General features: G+C 51.8%; 1 protein-coding gene across 3 annotated transcripts in view; it reads left to right on the top strand.

The window, feature by feature from the left end:
* Window positions 1-17,069: 17,069 nt before the first annotated feature.
* PAFAH1B2 (platelet activating factor acetylhydrolase 1b catalytic subunit 2) overlaps window positions 17,070-17,954 on the top strand; it is a 112,194-nt gene continuing 111,309 nt past the window's right edge. Inside the window, exon 1 of one of the 3 annotated variants that reach the window (XM_063943298.1) lies at window positions 17,070-17,198. The gene's annotated coding sequence lies outside the window, so the exon portion shown is untranslated. Of the gene's footprint in view, window positions 17,199-17,232; window positions 17,502-17,954 lie in introns of those variants that run through there. The other 2 variants (XM_063943299.1, XM_063943300.1) reach the window with 2 other exon arrangements.

Here is a 17,954-nt window from a genome sequence, read left to right on the forward strand (position 1 = left end):
AGCACCATCATTTCTGCCATTACCTTGGTAAATATTCTCGGTGCCGTGGACAGACCAAACGGCAACGTCTGGAATTGGTAATGACAGTCCCGTACCACAAATCTGAGGTACTCCTGATGAGGTGGATAAATGGGAACATGCAGGTAAGCATCCTTTATGTCCAGAGACACAATAAAATCCCCCTCTTCCAGGCTCGCAATGACCGCCCTGAGCGATTCCATCTTGAACTTGAACCTTTTCAGGTAAATGTTCAGGGATTTTAAATTCAATATGGGTCTGACCGAACCGTCCGGTTTCGGAACCACAAACATTGTGGAATAGTAACCCCTTCCCTGTTGAGGGAGGGGAACCTGTACCACCACCTGCTGGAGATATAATTTGTGAATTGCCGCTAACACTACTTCCCTTTCTATGGGGGAGGCTGGCAGGGCCGATTTGAGGTAACGGTGAGGGGGCATCACTTCGAATTCCAGCTTGTATCCCTGAGACACAATCTGTATAGCCCAGGGATCCACCCGTGAGCGAACCCACTGGTGGCTGAAATTTCGGAGACGCGCCCCCACCGCTCCTGGCTCCACCTGTGGAGCCCCAGCGTCATGCGGTGGATTTAGTGGAAGCCGGGGAGGACTACTGTTCCTGGGAACTAGCTGTATTGTGCAGCTTCTTTCCTCTACCCCTGCCTCTGGCAAGAAAAGATGCACCTCGGACTTTCTTGCCCCTTTGCGATCGAAAGGACTGCATTTGGTAATACGGTGCGTTCTTAGGCTGTGAGGGAATATATGGCAAAAAATTTGACTTCCCAGCCGTAGCTGTGGAAACTAGGTCAGAGAGACCGTCCCCAAACAATTCCTCACCCTTATAAGGTAAAACCTCCATGTGCTTTTTTGAGTCGGCATCACCTGTCCATTGCCGAGTCCACAGGACCCTTCTGGCAGAAATTGACATTGCATTTATTCTAGAGCCCAGTAGGCAAATGTCTCTCTGGGCATCCCTCATATATAGGACAGCGTCTTTTATATGCCCCAGGGTCAGTAATATAGTATCCTTGTCCAAGGTATCAAGTTCCTCAGACAGAGTATCTGTCCATGCTGCTACAGCACTACACATTCAGGCCGACGCAATTGCCGGCCTCAGTAGGGTACCTGAATGTGTATAAACGGACTTCAGGATACCTTCCTGCTTCCTATCCGCAGGATCTTTTAGGGTGGCCGTATCCTGTGACGGCAGGGCCACTTTCTTAGATAAGCGTGTCAACGCTTTGTCTACCCTAGGGGAGGATTCCCAGCGTAACCTGTCCGTTGGCGGGAAAGGATATGCCATAAGTTACCGTTTGGAAATCTGCACTTTCCTATCAGGAGAATCCCAAGCTTTTTCACATAACTCATTTAACTCATGTGAAGGGGGAAAAGTCACTTCTTCCCTTTTTTCCCCAAACATATAAACCCTCTTGTCAGGGACAGGGTTTACCTCTGAAATGTGCAATACATCCTTCATTGCTATAATCATGTAGCGGATGGCTTTAGCCATTTTAGGCTGCAACTTTGCATCATCGCCATCGACACTGGAGTCAGAATCCGTGTCGATATCTGTGTCAACAATCTGGGATAGTGGGCGCTTCTGAGACCCTGACGGCCTCTGCGCTGTAGGATCAGGCATGGGTTGAGACCCTGACTGTCCCAAGGCTTCAGCTTTATCCAACCTTTTATGCAAGGAGTTTACATTATCATTTAACACCTTCCACATATCCATCCAATCAGGTGTCTGCGCCGTCGGCGGAGACACCACATTCATCTGCACCTGCTCTGCTTCCACATAGCCTTCCTCGTCAAACATGTCGACACAATCGTACCGACACACCACACACACAGGGGATGCTCTATTTGAGGACAGAACCCCCACAAGGCCTTTTGGAGAGACAGAGAGAGAGTATGCCAGCACACACCCCAGCGCTATATAACCCAGGAATTGCACAGTAACTTAGTGTTTACCCAGTAGCTGCTGTATTAGTGATTTTGCGCTAAATTTATGTGTCCCCCCTCTCTTTTCACCCTCTTTCTACCGTGATTCTGCAGGGGAGAGCCTGGGGAGCTTCCTCTCAGCGGAGCTGTGGAGAGAAAATGGCGCTGGTGAGTGCTGAGGAAGAAGCCCCGCCCCCTCAGCGGCGGGCTTCTGTCCCGCGATTTTGTGTAAAATAATGGCGGGGGCTCATGCATATATACAGTGCCCAACTGTATATATGCTCTTTTATGCCAAGAGGTACTCAATTGCTGCCCAGGGCGCCCCCCTGCGCCCTGCACCCTACAGTGACCGGAGTGTGCGGGTTTAATGTGGGAGCAATGGCGCACAGCTGCAGTGCTGTGCGCTACCTCATATGAAGACAGGAGTCTTCTGCCGCCGATTTTGAAGTCTTCTTGCTTCTCTCGCCGGCTTCTGTCTTCTGGCTCTGCGAGGGGGACGGTGGCGCGGCTCCGGGATCGGACGACCAAGGGTGAGTTCCTGTGTTTGATCCCTCTGGAGCTAATGGTGTCCAGTAGCCTAAGAAGCATGACCTATCCGCAGTTAGTAGGTCTGCTTCTCTCCCCTCAGTCCCACGTAGCAGAGAGTCTGTTGCCAGCAGATCTCTCTGAAAATAAAAAATCCTAACAAAATACTTTCTTATTAGCAAGCTCAGGAGAGATCACTAAAGTGCACCCAGCTCTGTCCGGGCACAGATTCTAACTGAGGTCTGGAGGAGGAACATAGAGGGAGGAGCCAGTGCACACCAGTAGTCCTAATTCTTTCTTAGAGCGCCCTGTCTCCTGCGGAGCCCGTCTATTCCCCATGGTCCTTACGGAGTCCCCAGCATCCACTAGGACGTTAGAGAAATAGGATTTTGGTTACCTACCGGTAAATCCTTTTCTCTTAGTCCGTAGAGGATGCTGGGGTCCATATTAGTACCATGGCGTATAGACGGGTCCACCAGGTGCCAATGGCACTTTAAGAGTTTAATAGTGTGGGCTGGCTCCTCCCTCTATGCCCCTCCTACCAGACTCAGTCTAGAAACTGTGACCGAGGAGACGACATACTTCGAGAGAAGGAATTACACAGATAGTGGCGAGATTCATACCAGCTCACACAACATGAAAATCCGGCCAACATGGCGGAATAACTCAGCAACAGCTGAAAAAGTAAATAACGCAGGACTTACCTAGGAACCAGGTAACACTGAACCATAAACCAATGCAGGAAAACGAAGCGCTGGGCGGGCGCCCAGCATCCTCTACGGACTACGAAAAAAGAATTTACCGGTAGGTAACCAAAATCCTATTTTCTCTTACGTCCTAGAGCAGCGGTTTTCAACCGCTGTGCCGCGGCACACTAGTGTGCCGTGAGCGATATCTAGGTGTGCCGCCGCCAGAGATGCTCCCCGCTGCTGCCCGCCAGACAGATCCATTGGCGCCTGCCAACCAGAGAGCCGCCGCCCGCCGCAATCAATAGCCGGCTCGGGCAGCGCTGTGCTGTTTGCACTTCCGCGTGCGTGACCTATGAGTCATGCACACGGAAGTGCACACTGCACAGCGCTGCCCGAGTCGGCTATTGATTGCAGCGGGCGGCGGCTCTCTGGTTGGCCACGTCTTATTCCTGCCTGCAGTGCCTGCTCGCCCGCTAACTGGTCACTCCACGTCGCATTCCTGCCTGGAGTGCCCGTTCGTCCACTGACCACTGCAGCTCCTCCATCCATGCTGCCATCACAGCTCAGCTGCAGGTTTTACATTTAAAATAAAAAAATTATTTATTTATGTAAGCAATGTTTGGAATCGGGGGGGGGGGGGGGATGTGTGAACAGCAGCAATTATTATTGGGGGCAGTGAGTGGAATTACTGGGGGGGCAGTGTGTGGCATTATTAAGGAATATATATGTTTTACTGACAAACAGGATGTTGTCTGTCAGTATACCGACAGCGGCATCCCGTCTGTTTAATTACTGTGGGGACCAATGTGTTTTTTTTCCCGTGGCGCACTGATGGTGTGCCTTGGCAATTTAAAAATCTTATGAGTGTGCCGCGAGTTGAAAAAGGTTGAAAATCACTGTCCTAGAGGATGCTGGGGTCCATATTAGTACCATGGGGATGTACCAAAGCTCCCAGTACGGGAGGGAGAGCGCGGAGGCTCCTGCAACACTGCCTGACCAAACTTGAGGTCATCAGAAGCCAAAGTATCGAACTTGTAAAACTTGGCAAACGTGTTCGACCAAGACCAAGTAGCTGCTTGGCAGAGTTGTATTGCCGAGACACCCCGGGCAGCCGTCCAGGAAGAGCCCACTTTACGAGTAGAGTGGGCCTTTATGGATTTCGGACACGGCAATCCTGCCGTGGAATAAGCCTGCTGGAAAGTGAACCTGATCCAGCGTGAAATCGTTGCTTAGAAGCAGGACATCCAATTTTCTTTGGATCGTAGAGGACAAACAGAGAGTCACTTTTCCTATGACGAGCCGTCCTCTTCACGTAAATCTTCAAAGTCCTCACTACATCCAAGGCCTTTGAAGTAATTGAGGAGTCAGTAGCCACTGGCACCACAATAGGCTGGTTGATGTGGAAAGCTGACACAACCTTAGGTAGGAACAGTGGACGCCCTGTCTTCATGGAAGATCAGATAGGGGCTTTTACAAGATAAAGCCCCCAATTCCGACACGCGTCGTGCAGAAGCCAAGGCCAACAAGGTGACCGCCTTCCACATGAGAAACTTGAGATCAGCCTCCTGTAGAGGCTCAAGCCAAGCAGACTGTAGGAACTGCAACACCACATCGAGATCCCATGAAGCCGTAGGCACCACAAAGGGAGGCTGGATGTGCAGAACCCCTTTCAAAAAGGTCTGAACCTCAGGAAGAACAGCCAATTGTTTTTGGAAGAAGATGGACAAAGCAGAGATCTGGACCTTGATGGAGCCCAGTCTCAGTCCCATATCCACCCCTGCTTGCAGGAAAAGGAGAAAACGTCCAAGTTGAAACTCCACCGCCAGAAACTTCTTGGCCTCACACCAAGAAACATATTTCTTCCAAATGCGATGGTAATGCTTTGACGTTACCCCCTTCCTGGCCTGTATCAGCGTAGGAATGACCTCACTCTGGATACTCTACCGAGCTAAGATCTGGCGTTCAACCGCCATACCGTCAAACGAAGCCGCGGTAAGTCTTGATAAGCGAACGGCCCCTGCAGAAGCAGATCCTCCCTGAAGAGGTAACGGCCATGGATCCTCCAGCAGAAGATCCAGCAGATCCGCATACCAAGCCCTCCTTGGCCAGTCCGGAGCAATGGGGATTGCCAGAACCTTTGTTCTTCTCACGAGTTGAAGAACCTTTGGTATCAGAGGAAGTGGAGGGAACACATACACCGACCTGAACACCCAAGGTGTTACCAGTGCATCCACCGCCACTGCCTGTGGGTCTCTTGACCTGGAACAGTACCTCCGTAGCTTCTTGTTGAGGCGGGAGGCCATCATGTGTATGTGGAGGAACCCCCCACCAACCGGTTACCTCCTCAAACACCTCCGGATGGAGGCCCCACTTCCCTGGATGGAGATCGTGTCTGCTGAGGAAGTCTGCTTCCCAGATGTCTACGCCCGGAATGAAGATTGCCGACATCGCCACCGCGTGCCTTTCTGCCCAGATGAGGATTTTTGACACCTCTGCCATGGCAGCTCTGCTCTTCGTTCTGCCTTGTCGGTTTATGTAGGCCTCTGTGGACACGTTGTCCGACTGCACCTGAACAGCCCGATCCTGTAGAAGGTGTGCTGCTTGCAGAAGTGCGTTGTAAACGGCCCTGAGTTCCAGGATGTTTATTGGGAGAAGTGACTCTTGATCCGACCATCGTCCTTGAAAGGTTTCCCCCAGAGCGACCGCTCCCCAACTTCTTAGACTTGCATCTGTGGTCAAAAGGATCCAGTCTTGAATTCCGAAACTTTGCCCTTCCAGAAGGTGTGGAAGTTGCAGCCACCAGAGGAGTGAAATCCTGGCTTTCGGAGACAGGCGTATCCTCTTGTGCATGTGTAGGTGAGAGCCCGACCACTGGTCCAAGAGGTCCAGTTGAAAAGGTCGAGCATGAAACCTGCTGTACTGCAGAGCCTCGTAGGCGGCAACCATCTTCCCCAGAAGGCGTATGTATTGATGAACCGATAACCGGGTAGGCCGTAGGACATCCCGGACCATTGTTTGAATCACCAACGCTTTCTCTGTCGGGAGAAATACCCTCTGCACTTCCTTGTCGAGGATCATTCCCAGGAAAGACTTGTCGGCTCCAGATGAGACTTCAGAAAGTTCAGGATCCAACCGTGCTTCCTGAGCAGCTGTGTCGTGAGTGCGATGGACCGCAACAACCTCTCCCTGCATGATGCCTTGATCAGGAGATCGTCCAGATATGGAATTATGTTCACCCCCTGTTTGCGGAGGAGAACCATCATCTCCGCCATCACCTTGGTGAAGATCCTTGGTGCTGTTGAGAGGCCAAACGGCAGCGCCTGGAACTGATAGTGATCGTCCATCAGCGCAAACCTGATATAAGCTTGATGCGGCGCCTAAATGGGAATGTGGAGGTAAGCATCCTTGATGTCCAGGGACACCAGGAACTCCCCCTCCGATAGCCCTGAAATGACAGCTCTCAGAGATTCCATCTTGAATTTGAACTCCTTGAGATAAGGTTTCAAAGACTTTAAATTTAGAATAGGCCATACCGAACCATCCGGTTTCTGTACCACAAAAAGGTTCGAATAATAACCCTTGTTCCTTTGCTGAAGAGGGACATGAACATTGACCTCTGACACCACAAATCTCCTTATGGCCTCCAGAAGAATTGTCCTGTCCGCTAGCAGCGCTGGTAAGCCTAACTTGAAGAAACAGTGAGGCAGGGGATCTTGAAACTCCAGTCTGTACCCCCTGGACACTATATCCAGAACCATGGGGTCCAGACCAGATGACACCCAGACGTAGGACGTAAGAGAAACAGGATTTTAATTACCTACCGGTAAATCCTTTTCTTGTAGTCCATAGAGTATGCTGGGGTCCATATTAGTACCATGGGATATAGACGGGTCCACCAGGAGCCATTGGCACTTTAAGAGTTTAATAGTGTGGGCTGGCTCCTCCCTCTATGCCCCTCCTACCAGACTCAGTCTAGAAACTGTGCCCGAGGAGACGACATACTTAGAGAGAAGGAATTACACAGACAGTGGCGAGATTCATACCAGCTCACACAACAGGCAAATCCGGCTAACATGCCGGAGAACTCAGCAACAGCTGAAACAGTAAATAACGCAGAACTTACCAAGGAACCAGGCAGTACTGAACTATAAATACCAATGCAGGAAAACGCAGCGCTGGGCGGGCGGCCAGCATCCTCTATGGACTACGAGAAAAGGATTTACCGGTAGGTAATTAAAATCCTATTTTCTCTTACGTCCTAGAGGATACTGGGGTCCATATTAGTACCATGGGGATGTACCAAAGCTCCCAGTACGGGAGGGAGAGCGCGAAGGCTCCTGCAAGACTGCTTGACCAAACTTGAGGTCATCAGAGGCCAAAGTATCGAACTTGTAAAACTTGGCAAACGTGTTCGACCCAGACTAAGTAGCTGCTCGGCAAAAATGTACAGCCGAGACCCCCCGGGCAGCCGCCCAAGAAGAGCCCACTTTACGAGTAGAGTGTGCCTTTACAGATCTTGGACACGGCAATCCTGCCGTGGAATAAGCATGCTGGATAGTGAACCTGATCCAGCGAGAAATCGACTGCTTAGAAGCAGGACACCCAATTTTCTTGGGATCATAGAGGACAAACAGAGAGTCACTTTTCCTATGACGAGCCGTCCTCTTCACGTAAATCTTCAAAGTCCTCACTACATCCAAGGCCTTTGAAGTAATTGAGGAGTCAGTAGCCGCTGGCACCACAATAGGTTGGTTGATGTGGAAAGCCGACACAACCTTAGGTAGGAACTGTGGACGAGTCCTAAGTTCCGCCCTGTCTTCATGGAAGATCAGATAGGGACTTTTACAAGATAAAGCCCCCAATTCCGACACGCGTCGTGCAGAAGCCAAGGCTAACAAAGTGACTGCCTTCCACGTGAGAAACTTGATATCAGCCTCCTGTAGAGGATCTAACCAAGCTGATTGCAGGAACTGCAACACCACATCAAGATCCCAGGGTGCCTTTGGCGCCACAAAGAGAGGCTGGATGTGCAGAACCCCTTTCAAAAAGGTCTGAACCTCAGGGAGGACAGACAATTGTTTTTGGAAGAAGATGGACAAAGCAGAGATCTGAACCTTGATGGAGCCCAATCTCAGTCCCATATCCACACCTGCTTGCAGGAAAAGGAGAAAACGTCCAAGTTGAAACTACACCACAGGAAATTTCTTGGATTCACACCAAGAAACATATTTTTTCCAAATGCGATGGTAATGTTTAGACGTTACCCCCTTCCTAGCCTGTATCAGGGTAGGAATGACCTCACTCGGGATACCCTTCCGAGCTAAGATCTGGCGTTCAACCGCCATGCCATCAAGCGTAGCCGTGGTAAGTCTTGATAAGCGAACGGCCCCTGCAGTAGCAGATCCTCCCGAAGAGGTAAAGGCCTTGGATCTTCCAGCAGAAGATCCAGTAGATCCACGTACCAAGCCCTCCTTGGCCAGTCCAGAGCAATGAGGATTGCCAGAACCTTTGTTCTTCTTACCAGTTGAAGAACTTTTGGTATCAGAGGAAGTGGAGGGAACACATACACTGACGTGAACACCCACGGTGTTACCAGTGCGTACACCGCCACTGCCTGTGGGTCTCTCGACCTGGAACAGTACCTCCGCAGCTTCTTGTTGATGCGGGAGGCCATCATGTCTATGTGAGGAACCCCCTACCAACCGGTTAACTCCTCGAACACCTCCGGATGCAGGCCCCACTCTCCTGGATGGATATCATGTCTGCTGAGGAAGTCCGCTTCCCAGTTGTCTACTCCCGAATGAAGATTGCGGACATCGCCACCGTGTGCCTTTCTGCCCAGAGGAGGATTCTCGACAGCTCTGACATGGCAGCCCTGCTCTTCGTTCTGCCTTGTCGGTTTATGTAGGCCACTGTGGTCATGTTGTCCGACTGCACCTGAACAGCCCGATCCCGTAGAAAGTGTGCTGCTTGCAGAAGGCCATTGTACATGGATCTTAACTCCAGAATGTTTATCGGGAGAAGGGATTCTTGATCCGACCACCTTCCCTGGAAGGTTTCCCCCTGAGCGACTGCTCCCCAACTTCTTAGACGTGCATCTGTGGTTAGAAGGATCCAGTCCTGAACTCCGAACCTTCGGCCCTCCAGAAGGTGTGGTAGTTGTAGCCACCAGAGGAGTGAAATCCTGGCTTTCGGTGACAGACGTATCCTCTGGTGCATGTGTAGGTGAGATCCCGGCCACTGGTCCAAGAGATCCAGCTGAAAGGATCGAGCATAAAACCTTCCGTACTGTAGAGCCTCGTAGGAGGCAACCATCTTCCCCAGAAGGCGTATGCACTGATGAACCGATACCCGGGTAGGCTTTAAGACATCTCGGACCATTGATTGAATCACCAATGCTTTCTCCATCGGTAGGAACACCCTCTGCACTTCCGTGTCTAGGATCATCCCCAGGAAAGACAGCCTCCTTGTCGGCTCCAGATGAGACTTTGGAAGGTTCAGGATCCAACCGTGCTCCTTGAGCAGATGTGTCGTGAGAGCAATGGATCGCAACAACTTCTCCCTGGACGACGCCTTGATCAGGAGATCGTCCAGATACGGAATTATGTTCACCCCTTGCTTGCGTAGGAGAACCATCAGTTCCGCCATCACCTTGGTGAAGACCCTTGGTACTGTGGAGAGGCCAAACGGCAGCGCCTGAAACTGATAGTGATCGTCCAACAGTGCAAACCTGAGGTGATGCGGAGACCAGATGGGAATGTGGAGGTACGCATCCTTGATGTCCACGGACACCAGAAACTCCCCCTCCGTCAGGCCTGAGATGACAGCTCTCAGAGACTCCATCTTGAATTTGAACTCCCTGAGGAAGGGGTTCAGAGATTTTAAGTTCAGAATTAGCCATACCAAACCATTCGGCTTCGGTACCACGAAAAGGTTCGAATAGTAACCTTTGTTCCACTGATGAGGTGGAACAGGAACAATAACCCTGGATACCACCAATTTTTGGATAGCTTCCAGAAGAATTGTTCTGTCTGCCGGCAGAGCTGGTAAGCCTTACTTGAATAAACGGTGAGGTGGGAGATCTTGAAACTCCAGCCTGTACCCTCTGGACACAATATCCAGTACCCAGGGGTCCAGGCCAGACGACACCCAGACGTGGCTGAAATGCCGGAGTCTTGCCCCCACCTGACCTTCCTCCAGGCCTAGCTGTCCACCGTCATGCGGAGTACTTTGGGGTATCAGAAGCAGGCTTCTGGTTCTGGGAGCGGGCTTCTTTCCTTTAGCACGACCACCTCTGAAGAAAGTGTTCGAAGGCTTGATCGTTCTAGGCCTCGCGGGCCGAAAGGGCTGTGACGTGGCTGGTGCAAAAGGCTTCTTCATAGCCGGTGCAGCTGAGGGAAGAAAAGGAGACTTACCCGCGGTAGCCGTGGCAATCCACGCATCCAGCGCCTCCCCAGAGAGAGCCTGACCTGTATATGGTAGGCCCTCCACACTCTTCCTGGATTCCGTGTCCGCAGACAATTGGCGCAGCCAGAGACCCCTGCGAGCCGAGACGGACATAGAGGAGATCCCCGCTGCCATGGAACCCAGGTCCTTCATGGAGTCTACCAGGAACCCTGCAGAATCCCTCGTAGTCGATTCCTCCTTCAGAGTGATTGACCACCTGGCAATAGCCTTAGAAATCCAATCACAGGCTATAGTTGGCCGCAGTATAGCCCCTGAAGCCGTGTAAATGGATTTTAGCGTAGCATCCACCTTGCGATCTGCCAGGTCCTTCAACGCGGTAGATCCTGGGACTGGCAATACCACCTGTTTGGACAGCCTAGAGACAGAGACCTCGACTATCTGCGGAGACTCACACTTTTTTCTATCTTCTTCTAAGAACAGAAAAGCAACCAAGACCCTCTTAGTGATCTGGAATTTTTTCTCCGAATTTTCCCAGGCTTTTTCAAAGATAGCCTTTAATTCCTTAGATGCTGGGAAAGTGAGGGGGGGGGGGGGGGGGGCTTTTTACTGTCTGTGAAAAAGGCCTCCTCAACCTGCTCAGGAGTTGTGTCAGTAATGTGTAACACATCCCTCACGGCCTCAATCATCAACTGCATCCCCTTAGCAAGTGATGCCGTCCCCCTCGACACAACCCCATCACCATCTGCAGTGTCAGAATCGGTGTCCGTGTCATCCTGCATAATCTTGGCAAGTGCACGTTTGTGAGAATGTACCGCAGGGGACCCCGAGGAAGCAGATCAGACCATACAACCACAGAGGATTGCAGTACCTGAGTGGCATGCTCAGTTCTTGCAACCCTATCTGAAATCTGAGAAATAGTCCCCCTAAGAGAGGCTAACCATTACGGCTCTCTAGCTGGGATCTGCTGGGATCAGTGCAATCCTGATTACATGGGATGGGATCTTCCTGGGAAGATAAATCCTCTGCAGCATATGAAAGAGTCTCTAGACATGTTTGCCCCCCCAAGAATAGCAGAGAGACAGAGAGATTGGAGCCAACCCACACACAGTGCTATTAGAGGTATAGGGAGACCCCAAACCAGCGCTTACTGTGTCCCTTAATAGGTGACACAGCCTTTACACAGCCTCCCCTCCCTTCTACAACCCCCTGGTACCATACAGATAGCTGGAGGTGCTCTGGAGGGACTGTTCTTCCACTGGCAGCATGTCTGCAGGCAGGAAAATGGCGCTGAACGCTGCTGGGTCCGCTCTGAGGAGAAGCTCCGTTCCCTTAAAGGCGCTGTCTTCCCGCTCTTCTGAAATTATACTGGCCTGAGGATTTTGTGCTGGCTGAGATCCGCAGACCCCGACAGGCTTGATTTGGTCAGTGTAGGGTTAGGTGCTGACTCACGGCGCCCCACCGAAGTACCGCTGAGCTGTCCGGGAGCGCAGTTAATACTGTGCTCCTACCCTTAAGCCGCCATCTTCACACTGACCCCCCGCTTGTCAGGGGGGACAGTGACTCACTCGCCACACTTCAGCTCTGCAAGGGGGTGGCGGCCTGCTGCTGGGGTGAGCGTCCCCTCTGGAGCTAAATGTCCAGTCAGCGGAGACAGTGGCTCAGATCCCGCAGGGCGAACACTGCTCCGCCCCCCCCCCCCCCCCCCCCATCCTCAGTCCCTTGTTGCAGGCAGGCTGTTGCCAACAGCCTCCTGTAAATAAATAAACTGTAAAATAAACATTTTCTAAGAAAGCTCTGTAGAGCTCCCCTAGCTGTGACCGTCTCCTCCGGGCACATTTTCTAAACCGAGTCTGGTAGGAGGGGCATAGAGGAAGGAGCCAGCCCACACTATTAAACTCTTAAAGTGCCAATGGCTCCTGGTGGACCCATCTACGTAAGAGAAACTACAGCTACTTATTCAAAATGGTAAAATATGGTTTCTCTAACGTCCTAGTGGATGCTGGGGACTCCGTAAGGACCATGGGGAATAGACGGGCTCCGCAGGAGACATGGGCACTTTAAGAAAGAATTTAGATTCTGGTGTGCTCTGGCTCCTCCCTCTATGTCCCTCCTCCAGACCTCAGTTTGAATCTGTGCCCGGACGAGCTGGGTGCTGTTCAGTGAGCTCTCCTGAGCTTGCTGTAAGAAAGTATTTTGTTAGGTTTTTTATTTTCAGGGAGCTCTGCTGGCAACAGACTCCCTGCATCGTGGGACAAAGGGGAGAGAAGCAGCCCTACTCTCTGAAGATAGGTCCTGCTTCTTAGGCTACTGGACACCATTAGCTCCAGAGGGATCGTACACAGGATCTCACCCTCGTCGTCCGATCCCAGAGCCGCGCCGCCGTCCCCCTCGCAGAGCCGGAAGACAGAAGCCGGGTGAGTATGAGAAGCAAAGAAGACTTCGAAATCGGCGGCAGAAGACTCCGTTCTTCACATGAGGTAACGCACAGCACTGCAGCTGTGTGCCATTGCTCCATACACACCTCACATACTCCTGCCACTGTAAGGGTGCAGGGCGCAGGGGGGGGGGGGGCGCCCTGGGCAGCATATGGACCTCTGTTGGCAAAAGTAAACATATATACAGTTGGGCACTGTATATATGTATGAGCCCCCGCCAAAAAGATATGTATTTTAGAGGGACAGAAGCCCGCCGTCGAGGGGGCGGGGCTTCTCCCTCAGCACTCACCAGCGCCATTTTCGCTCCGCTGTGAAGAAGCTCCCCAGGCTCTCCCCTGCAGATCACGGTAGAAAAAGGGTAAAAAGAGAGGGGGGGGCACATAATTAGGCGCTAAAAACACAAATACAGAAGCTACTGGGTTAACATTAAGTTACTGTGTTATTCCTGGGTTATATAGCGCTGGCGTGTGTGCTGGCATACTCTCTCTCTGTCTCACCAAAGGGCCTTATGGGGGAACTGTCTTCAAAAAGGGCATTCCCTGTGTGTGTGGTGTGTCGGTACGCTTGTGTCGACATGTCTGATGAGGAAGGCTATGTGGAAGCAGAGCGGGAGCAAATGAATGTGGTGTCTCTGCCGACGGCACCGACACCTGATTGGATGGATATGTGGAAGGTTTTAAATGATAATGTTAATTCCTTACATAAAAGGTTGGAAAAAGCTGAAGCCTCAGGACAGTCAGGGTCCCAACCCATGCCTGATCCTATGTCGCAGAGGCCGACAGGGTCTCAGAAGCGCCCACTATCCCAAATTATTGACACGGATACCGACATGGATTCTGTGTCGATTACGATGATGCAAGGTTACAGCCAAAATTGGCTAAATCCATCCGTTATATGATTATAGCAATTAAGGATGTGTTGCACATCACAGAGGAAACCCCAGCAGTTGCTGATCAGCGTAGCACGTTCTCTGGAAGTGTTACGGCGACACGGCTGGATTCTAAATATTCCAAAGTCGCAGTTGCTTCCTACGACTTGTCTGCCTTTCCTGGGCATGATTCTGGACACAGACCAGAAAAGGGTTTATCTCCCGATAGAGAAAGCTCAGGAACTCATGACACTGGTCAGGGGCCTATTAAAACCAAAACAGGTGTCAGTGCATCACTGCACTCGAGTCCTGGGAAAGATGGTGGCATCATACGAGGCCATTCCCTTCGGCAGGTTCCATGCGAGGACCTTTCAATGGGACTTACTGGACAAATGGTCCGGATCACATCTTCAGATGCATCGGTTAATCACCATATCCCCCAGGGCCAGGGTGTCTCTCCTGTGGTGGCTTGGGAGTGCTCACCTTCTCGAGGGCTGCAGATTCGGCATTCAGGACTGGGTCCTGGTGACCACGGATGCAAGCCTCCGAGGGTGGGGAGCAGTCACACAGGGAAGAAATTTCCAAGGTCTGTGGTCAAGTCAGGAGACTTGCCTTCACAGCAACATCCTGGAACTAAGGGCCATATACAACGCCCTACGTCAAGCAGAGACCCTGCTTCGCGGTCAACCGGTTCTGATTCAGTCAGACAACATCACCGCTGTGGCTCATGTAAACCGACAAGGCGGCACAAGGAGCAGGGTGGCGATGGTGGAATCCACCAGAATTCTTCGCTGGGCGGAGAATCACGTCAGTGCACTGTCAGCAGTGTTCATCCCGGGAGTGGACAACTGGGAAGCAGACTTCCTCAGCAGGCACGACCTCCACCCGGGGGAGTGGGGACTTCATCAAGAAGTCTTCGCACAGATTGCAAGTCGGTGGGAACTGCCACAGGTGGACATGATGGCATCCCGCCTCAACAAAAAACTACAGAGGTATTGCGCCAGGTCAAGGGACACTCAGGCGATAGCTGTAGACGCCCTGGTAACACCGTGGGTGTTCCAGTCGGTCTATGTATTCCCTCCTCTTCCTCTTATTCCAAAGGTGTTGAGAATCGTAAGAAAAAGAGGAGTGAGAACAATACTCATTGTTCCGGATTGGCCAAGAAGGACTTGGTATCCAGATCTGCAAGAAATGCTCACGGATGACCCGTGGCCTCTTCCTCTAAGACAGGACTTGTTGCAACAAGGGCCTTGTCTGTTCCAAGACTTACCGCGGCTGCGTTTGACGGCATGGCGGTTGAACGCCGGATCCTAGCGGAAAAAGGCATTCCGGGTGAGGTCATTCCTACGCTGATAAAGGCTAGGAAGAACGTGACGGCTCAACATTATCACAGTATATGGCGAAAATATGTTGCTTGGTGTGAGGCCAGGAATGCCCCTACGGAGGAATTCCAGCTGGGCCGTTTCCTTCACTTCCTACAGTCAGGAGTGACTTTGGGCCTAAAATTGGGTTCCATTAAGGTCCAGATTTCAGCCCTATCCATCTTATTTCAAAAAGAGCTGGCTTCTCTACCTGAAGTTCAGACGTTTGTGAAGGGAGTGCCGCATATTCAGCCCCCTTTTGTGCCCCCGGTGGCACCTTGGGATCTTAACGTGGTGTTGAGTTTCCTGAAATCCCACTGGTTTGAACCACTCAAAACGGTGGAATTGAAATATCTCACGTGGAAGGTGGTCATGCTACTGGCCTTGGCTTCGGCTAGGCGTGTGTCAGAATTGGCGGCTTTGTCACATAAAAGCCCCTATCTGGTTTTCCATGCGGATAGAGCAGAGTTGCGGACCCGTCCACAATTCCTGCCAAAAGTGGTTTCATCTTTTCATATAAACCAACCTATTGTGGTGCCTGTGGCTACTACTGACTTGGAGGATTCTGAGTTGCTTGATGTGGTCAGGGCTTTGAAGGTTTATGTAGCCAGAACGGCTAGGGTCAGGAAAACAGAATCTTTGTTTATCCTGTATGCTTCCAACAAGCTTGGTGCTCCTGCTTCAAAGCAGACTATTGCTCGCTGGATCTGTAACACGATAAAGCAGGCTCATTCTGCGGCTGGATTGCAGCTGCCAAAATCAGTTAAGGCCCATTCCACTAGGAAGGTGGGCTCTTCTTGGGCGGCTGCCCGAGGGGTCTCGGCATTACAGCTGTGCCGAGCGGCTACTTGGTCAGGTTCAAACACTTTTGCAAAGTTCTACAAGTTTGATACCCTGGCTAAGGAGGACCTTGTGTTTGCTCATTCGGTGCTGCAGAGTCATCCGCACTCTCCCGCCCGTTTGGGAGCTTTGGTATAATCCCCATGGTCCTTACGGAGTCCCCAGCATCCACTAGGACGTTAGAGAAAATAAGATTTTACTTACCGGTAAATCTATTTCTCGTAGTCCGTAGTGGATGCTGGGCGCCCGTCCCAAGTGCGGACTTCTTCTGCAATACTTGTATATAGTTATTGCTGCAATAAGGGCTATGTTATTGTTGCATCAGGGTTGCACTGATGCTCTGTTGTTGTTCATACTGTTGACTGGGTAAGTTTATCACAAGTTATACGGTGTGATTGGTGTGGCTGGTATGTATCTTGCCCTGGATTACCAAAATCCTTTCCTTGTACTGTCAGTTCTCCCGGGCACAGTTTCTCTAACTGAGGTCTGGAGGAGGGACATAGAGGGAGGAGACAGAGCACACCAGAATCTAAATTCTTTCTTAAAGTGCCCATGTCTCCTGCGGAGCCCGTCTATTCCCCATGGTCCTTACGGAGTCCCCAGCATCCACTACGGACTATGAGAAATAGATTTACCGGTAAGTAAAATCTAATTATGTGTGCCCACTTTGCCAGTGTATTTCATACCCAAAACGGCGTTGGGCCAGGCAAAATACAAGTGGGTCATACGCAAGTGACCACGCTCTGTTGATTTCAGGTGTCAAAATTGTGTCCCAAGACTAGTAAACCCTTGCAAAACTCAATTTTCTGAATAAGAATCTGGCGCGTGAATAAAAAACTTCAGCCTCGTATGAAATGAAATGGAATAAATCACTGGCTGCATATATAGCCCGGCCCCAGGCTGATGGCCCCGCCCAACGCCGCAGACTCCCTGCCTCAGCACTGTTCCCTCTTGTGCGAGTATGGAGCTGTCGTGTCGTCAGTTCCGCAGCCAGTCATTGGTCCAGCGCTTGGTGAGGAGTGCAGACGGAAGTGACGTTGGAAGCGGTGGTCGCGCCAGCAGGAGCAGCACCGGGAGCCCTTACACCGGAAGGGGTGGAGTTACCGGAGCACCGAGTGAGTGACGTCACGGAAAACGCGCTCTTTAGCCTCTTGCGGTTGAGGAGATCGCGTTGTTTTCTGGTTGGGTGGTGGCTGGAGCGTGGTCTGCGGGCGGCAGATTCCCAGTCTCCCTCCCAGCCGTGCACCGGGACATGTGTGATGGTGACAACCCCGGGTTGGGTGGTGGGGACAGGAGAGTGAGAGAGCCAGTCCAATATAGTGGGGTGCAGAGGCTACTGAGGCCTGGATACTGATGTAGGTCCCACTCAGATTATCCTGTGTGATTTTAGTCACTGGCCTCAGTGTCGCTTATTACAGGTATTATGGCTTTAATATGTGTATGAAGCTCTTTCCTGGAAGCCCTGTATGTGTCAGCGCAGTGCTGGGCCGGTGTGCGTGTCTGCGCAGTGCGGGGCTGGTGTGCGTGTCTGCGCAGTGCGGGGCTGGTGTGCGTGTCTGCGCAGTGTGGGGCCGGTGTGCGTGTCTGCGCAGTGCCGGGCCGGTGTGCGTGTCTGCGCTGTGCCGGGCTGGGCCGGTGTGTATGTCTGCGCTGTGCCGGGCCGGTGTGCGTGTCAACGCAGTGCTGGGTCCGGTGTTCATGTCAGCGCAGTGCTGGGTCCGGTGTTCGTGTCAGCGCAGTGCTGGGTCCGGTGTTCGTGTCGGCGCAGTGCCGGGTCCGGTGTTCGTGTCGGCGCAGTGGCGGGTCTGGTGTGCGTGTCAGCGCAGTGGCGGGTCTGGTGTGCGTGTCAGCGCAGTGGCGGGTCTGGTGTG

Source organism: Pseudophryne corroboree, chromosome 10, assembly GCF_028390025.1.
Source record: "Pseudophryne corroboree isolate aPseCor3 chromosome 10, aPseCor3.hap2, whole genome shotgun sequence".
Classification (NCBI taxonomy): Eukaryota; Metazoa; Chordata; class Amphibia; order Anura; family Myobatrachidae; genus Pseudophryne; species Pseudophryne corroboree.